Raw genomic sequence first — 6,101 nt, forward strand, 5'->3', positions numbered from 1 at the left:
AAAACCCCAGGCCTCTTTTTTTTTTTTTTTTAAATGGATATTCATCTTTGTCTGAGTTTCTTCACAGCTTGTCTAATAAACTGTACTTGTCACTTCTCTGTGAGAACCGGTTTAATGTAGCCTAAAGGAGATAAAACCAACCCTAAGACTCAGAATTTTATATATGTAATAAAAAAATGACACAGTCTGTTCTAATCTCACTTGTTACAGTCATTTTCCAGCATCAGATTATCCTGATTTATATAAAGCACTGTGAAAAACAAATTTAAAAAGTACTTTTCTGGGTTTACAGTCGATTAAAGATGGAATTAACTTTCTCTGAGTAACCAGTAAATAGCTAGGACTGCTTAAAGTACAGGGTCGTCTCAAATTTAAACACACACTCTTTGTATTAGTGTTGGCAAAGGATCTGTTTCAGCATGGCAGTAGAGCGTTTTTCATGTGGTTGCATTTTGTGATTATTGGCTCAACTTTAACACTCTGTGGTTCTCCATCATGATATACTTAGTACCGGAATGACAAGCATGGAAATGACTGCATGAGGCTGCAATCTTATCTGTCTCTGTGGTGGAGGGGACACTTTTATGCACTTAGGAAAATTATCAGATCTTCAGAATTTGTTTGAGTAAATCTGTCTAACAGCAGTCATTCTGTCTGAGGGTATGCTCAGAATAACATACTGCCATCATTTTCTTGAAATTTCAGTATGCCTATTTCCCATAACGCAATACGCTCGACATAAAGGTGAAGTATGCAGTTTCTGCTCTACTAGCAGAATTTAAAAAATAAAGCATATTTTCTAGCAACCTTTGCAAATGCCCCTTACACTCATCACACTCTTATAATTATTCTTAACCTTACAACATCTTACTATTTTACCTTGGGCTTGACAGTAGCTAGCTAACATGTGTGGCAAAAACTTGAAGTTTAGCTTACCTGTCGAGAAGAAACGCCGCAAGTTTGGCATCTCAATAGAAACCCAAACACTCCATCAAATTACACCACCACAAATGGTTCTCCTTGTTTTACTCTGTTGTCTGTCTCGGTATTTTGTCAAGTCTTTACATTTTGGCTCACACTTCTTTAACCGAATCTGAATTTCTTTTCATATGCAGCGCGTCAGCCATGATCAGAATCTAGATAAACACCCTCCGGCTCAGCCTGCTACAGTAGCCACACCCCAAACTCTTGCAATTGGTTGAGCTGGAAAGTGATTGACAGATCTGAGCAGACCGTTTTAAATGTGTTGGTGGTGCCTGGTGGCAATCTTTACACTTTTGGGGAAGATAAACTCATGAATGGCATGGGTTCAGTCAATGAACAATAAACTGGGTTAAGAGAATGCATTTTAGGATAAAAATCTGCTAAACTTAAAGGGGTCTTATTATGCTCTTTTACAAAGTCTGGATTTTGTTTTGGGGGTGTTCTAGAACAGGCTCTCATACTAGGTTGTTCGAAAAACACATTATTTTTCACATATTTTACATTATTACAAAACCTCTCTCCCCAGTCTGGCATGAACGGCTCGAATAGTTCCTGTATCAAATGAAGGCCCGCCTTCTGAAATACGAAATGTGTTGTGATTGGTTAGCTGGGCCAGTGTGTGTGCTGTGATTGGCACCACTCGGCATCTGGTCGGGAAATGTCATGCCCCTTACCATAGCCGCCTGCAAGCTTCAGTGTAAACATTGAGTCAAAATCAAATCAATTTGAGCGCAATTTAAACCTGGATGATTGTAACCACTCTAAGTTCATCTGCCTTGGTAAAACTAGCATGTCTCCGACATAGTGATAACACTCGTTGCCTTCTCTAGTGCAGCTCAACCAGGTCTCGTCCCATTCGTTGATATTTATGATATCACAAAATATGCGTTGTAGTCCAAACGAGTCGCCCGTTGTAGTTTTTGAAAAGTGATTTCTGTTAAATAAAATTTCTCCTTTTGAATTGGACTTTGAGCTTTGTAACTTTGCAGATTTTTTTTATGCTCAAACAGCAACATTACAGATTAACTAAAGTTGAAAAAGTGAAAAAGCATAATAGGACCCCTTTAAGCTTTAATCATCCATACCCCATAATAATTAAAAAAAAAAATCATAATAATATCTATAGCATCTTGTAGATTTAAAAAGAAAAGAAAAGGGGGAAAAAAAAGAAAAAATGACTTGCATTTTTAGCAGTTATTACTTCTGTCATCAGTGTCACATGGTCCTTCAGAAATCATTCTAATATGCTGATTTGCTGCTCAAGAAACATTTTTATTATCATGTTTATTTGTTTATTCAAAAAAGTCTTTATTGTTAGATTTGATCGATTTAATCCATCCATCCATCCATCCATCCATCCAACTTTTGAACAGTAGTGTATTTTAAAATCGCTAAAATTACTGTTTCTTTGAAGACAAAGGCCTAACTGGTAAATAAACCAGACAGATTGGACTAAATGTCCTCTTTGCTGAAGGGGCTAAAGGCCCATTTTGAAAACCTGCTGTAGCCAAAAAGAAGGAAGATGCAAAATGCCTGAATAAATTGTATAATTGACATACTTTGGTCTTGTTTTTTGTGAAAGTTTGAAAGTGGGCCCACAATGACTGGTCAAACACAATGGAGAATCATTTGTGAAATGTGCCAAATTATAGCTCAAGGATATACATTCTTAGTACTGTACTAAGAGGTTCCTAAAAACACTTGAGAGGCTGTGAAAGGAAAGGATAGGAAACAAACAAGCAAACAAAAAACGTTTCAGTATTATAAATTACATTCTACAAACAAGATTCAATATACTGATGTCAAGGGTTTTGGAGTTTCAGCAGTGCTATTTCCACAAGAATTCAGACACACTGTGATCAGTTTGAAATTTAACCAAGGCAACAGTAAATACAATATTGTTGGTAACTATTATTAAAAATATTAGGAAACTGTTAATCGTTTTTAATATTTTGGGCACTGCATGAAACCTTTCCAGTTTGATTTAAGAGCAGCTGTGCTGTTTTGATCATTCTGTCTACTGCTGTTGCTCACACTATGAGATGATAAATGGAGCACAATGCTCTCTGCTCAGGGTTCATGGAGCAACACTGAGACGTTTCCATTATCAAAACAGTTAATCCTCAAACTACTCTGTTCTGCTACATCAAACTCGTAACCTCATACCTAAGTGCTGGATCAGAGGTCAGTGTGTTTGGGAAGGTAATGGACTGAAACATGTATTTTTAATTAAAGAAAAAAAATAGAAGGTCAAACTGTTGTTTCCACTCACTGATTTTTGCTGATTAATACCAGCCACTTGTTTTCACAGAATACATGTTTTCTGATGAATAATTCCAATATTTTCACTCAGTGTGCAGGGGACACATTTTAAAAACTGTATCAGCTGGGATCATGAATATTAATCAGGTCAAAGATACAACTGAAAAGAATGATTCATTCACAAATAGGACATCACTACTCCTCTCATAAACCGAACACAAAGGGGGATGTCAAGATTTTCAGTGACTAACAACTTAAAATGTGTTCTGTTCCTCACTCAGAGCTATCAAATGACTTCAAAAGACTTACTTTATGATACTTTCATGGTGTTTTGTCATTTTGGAGCTTGACAGCCCTAGCTAGCCCTTCTTCCCTTCCATTATGCTGTGGCCAGGATATCTTCACCTAATACATTTTGTGAATTTTCTTGTGTCTTCTAAATACAAGAAAAAAATTAAAAAATCAATATCAATACAGATTTGGAACAAAATGACAGAGTAAATTATGACTTTCCATCCATATCTGCGTGAACTATTTACCATATTAGATCAAGTGTGACTGGAGTTTTCAGGTAAAGCACGATGCTCAATAAAACTGCTTCTTTGGATTAAAATCACAAAACATTCCACCATAATGAGTGAACATGGCGTAAACCAGACCCATATGTCCCAAGTGTCTAATAATAACTAGTTTTACATGGTTTCTAGTCGTCCCACACTGGATATTTATGGTTATTAACTGGTGCAAGCTCATCTAGGTGTGATGGGTTGGAGATCTACTGTACGTGTTAGACCCTGATCAAGCTGGTCTGGGTTGGTATAGGACCAGTAGCAAACAATTCTACATAAAATGCATCATATTGTGTAATTAAAAACTTTTTTAATTTAAGCAAAGAAATAAAAATCAGTGTCCTGAAAAGGACTACTGTGGCCAAGAACTTATAGAGAGAGACAAAGCAGGAGGATGCAAAAGCCCAATATATGCAAAGGTACTGTATATTACATATATTATATATATTTATATACTATTATATATTAAAAGTATTAGTCATAATATTCCTTAAGATTAAAATAAAATAAAATACATCCTAAAGGGCTGGCTTTTATCCTAGAAAAGTAGAAAACCATTTATCTTGGCTTTATTCATGACACATAAATTTTCATGCAATGGAAACAATAAGGAGCCAACTGTGGACCATAATCTGATGAAACGTCAATATTTTGAATCATCAAAATCAAATAATGCTGACCTTTCGAGGGACTGAGTCAGCAGTGACGTCACGTCGCTCCTCGGCCTCAACAGATGATGTTATGGGAAACTGTTTCCTAAAGCTGTCAGGAGGAAATATGACTATTGCAGCCACAAAGCCCTATGCAATACCTGACTATGGTGAATAACTGAGGATTTACGGAGCAGGAATGTTCATTACTTTGATATATAATTTATCTCTGAGATCAGAACCTGACGACAGTCTACAGCTGATGGGTCCGAGAGCTGAAAGAGCAACAAAACCGGTGGTCTATCTGGTGAAAGGATGCTCCTGAGAGCAGTCCAGACACAGCAGGTGTGAATGTGGCTCCAAAAGAATGCTATAGAACTCTGCTTTAGCAACAGTCTCATTGTTTCAGGTTAAACCAGCCAAATTTGATCCCAGTGAACAGTTAGATTTACTGAATATTGTTTAACATATTAGCAGACAGCCTCCAGGAAAGATGCAGTGTGGTTCCCAAACCTTTTTCCCATTTTAACATTCAAAATCCTTAATGACCCACATTTACAAATGTTCAAATATATATATTTTTAACACAATATGCTTACTTGCCTTTAATTGGTTAAAATTTACAAGAGTGCATAAGTCAGTCTAACTTTTGCATTAGTCTTAACAAAAGCTTCAGACAGGCTGAATGAAAATGTAAATCCATGATCTTCAACAAAAGACAGAGCTATGGTGACAACTAAGTGAATGCTCAACTACTGTAATACCAATTTCTCGCTAGAAATGACAACAAAACTGGAAAAAAGTTGGTCAAAAATGTACATTTACACACAAACCTACAACTTTCAGATGGCAGCTTTATTTTTTAGCTTAACTGTCACAGAATGGAACACACAGAATTGTGGGAAATCACAGGCTGCAAAGGATACGTCTATGCTGCCTTCAAAAATGTATCAGATGAAGGAATCTCAGCAGACAGGATGTGACACGATCACTGGATTCAGACGTGCCTGGTTGCCATCGTACCTCAGTATGTCGCCTCCAGAGGCTTTTTTTTTTTTTTTAATACAATGATGGAACGTTTTTCTTCTAAAATATTACTACAAGTATTACTACTTGTTTCAGAGCATTTAGAGAACATTCAGAAATAACATTTTCATAATTTAATAGGAGTGTTACCATAATCATACTCTCTTACACTCACCCACTCAACCTATTATTTGAGCTTTGTGACATGGTGCATTATCCTGCTGGAAGTAGCCATCAGAAGATGGGTACACTGTAGTCAAAAAGGGATGGATACGGTCAGCAACAATACTCAGGTAGGCTGTGGCATTTAAACGATGCTCAATTGGTACGAAGGGGCCCAAAGTGTGCCAAGAAAATATCTCCCACACCATTACACCACCAACACCAGCCTGAACCGTTGAGACAAGGCAGGATGGATCCATGCTTTCATGCTCTTTACACCAAATTCTGACCCTACCATCTGAATGTCGTAGCAGAAATCGAGACTCATTAGACCAGGCAACGTTTTTCCAATCTTCTATTGTCCAATTTTGGTGAGCCTGTGCGAATTGTAGCCTCCGTTTCCTGTTCTTAGCTGACAGGAGCGGCACCCGGTGTGGTCTTCTGCTGC

The 6,101-nt window shown here is 37.2% G+C and overlaps 1 long non-coding RNA gene across 1 annotated transcript in view; it reads left to right on the forward strand.

Annotated features, from left to right (window-relative positions):
* LOC107658169 (uncharacterized) overlaps positions 1–5,481 on the forward strand; it is a 12,094-nt gene extending 6,613 nt beyond the window's left edge. Inside the window, exon 3 of the long non-coding RNA XR_001630758.1 lies at positions 5,420–5,481. This is a non-coding gene — a long non-coding RNA (uncharacterized LOC107658169). The remainder of the gene's footprint in view (positions 1–5,419) is intronic.
* Positions 5,482–6,101: the final 620 nt, after the last annotated feature.

Source organism: Sinocyclocheilus anshuiensis, unplaced genomic scaffold (assembly GCF_001515605.1).
Source record: "Sinocyclocheilus anshuiensis isolate Anshui unplaced genomic scaffold, SAMN03320099.WGS_v1.1 scaffold279, whole genome shotgun sequence".
NCBI classification, from domain to species: Eukaryota; Metazoa; Chordata; class Actinopteri; order Cypriniformes; family Cyprinidae; genus Sinocyclocheilus; species Sinocyclocheilus anshuiensis.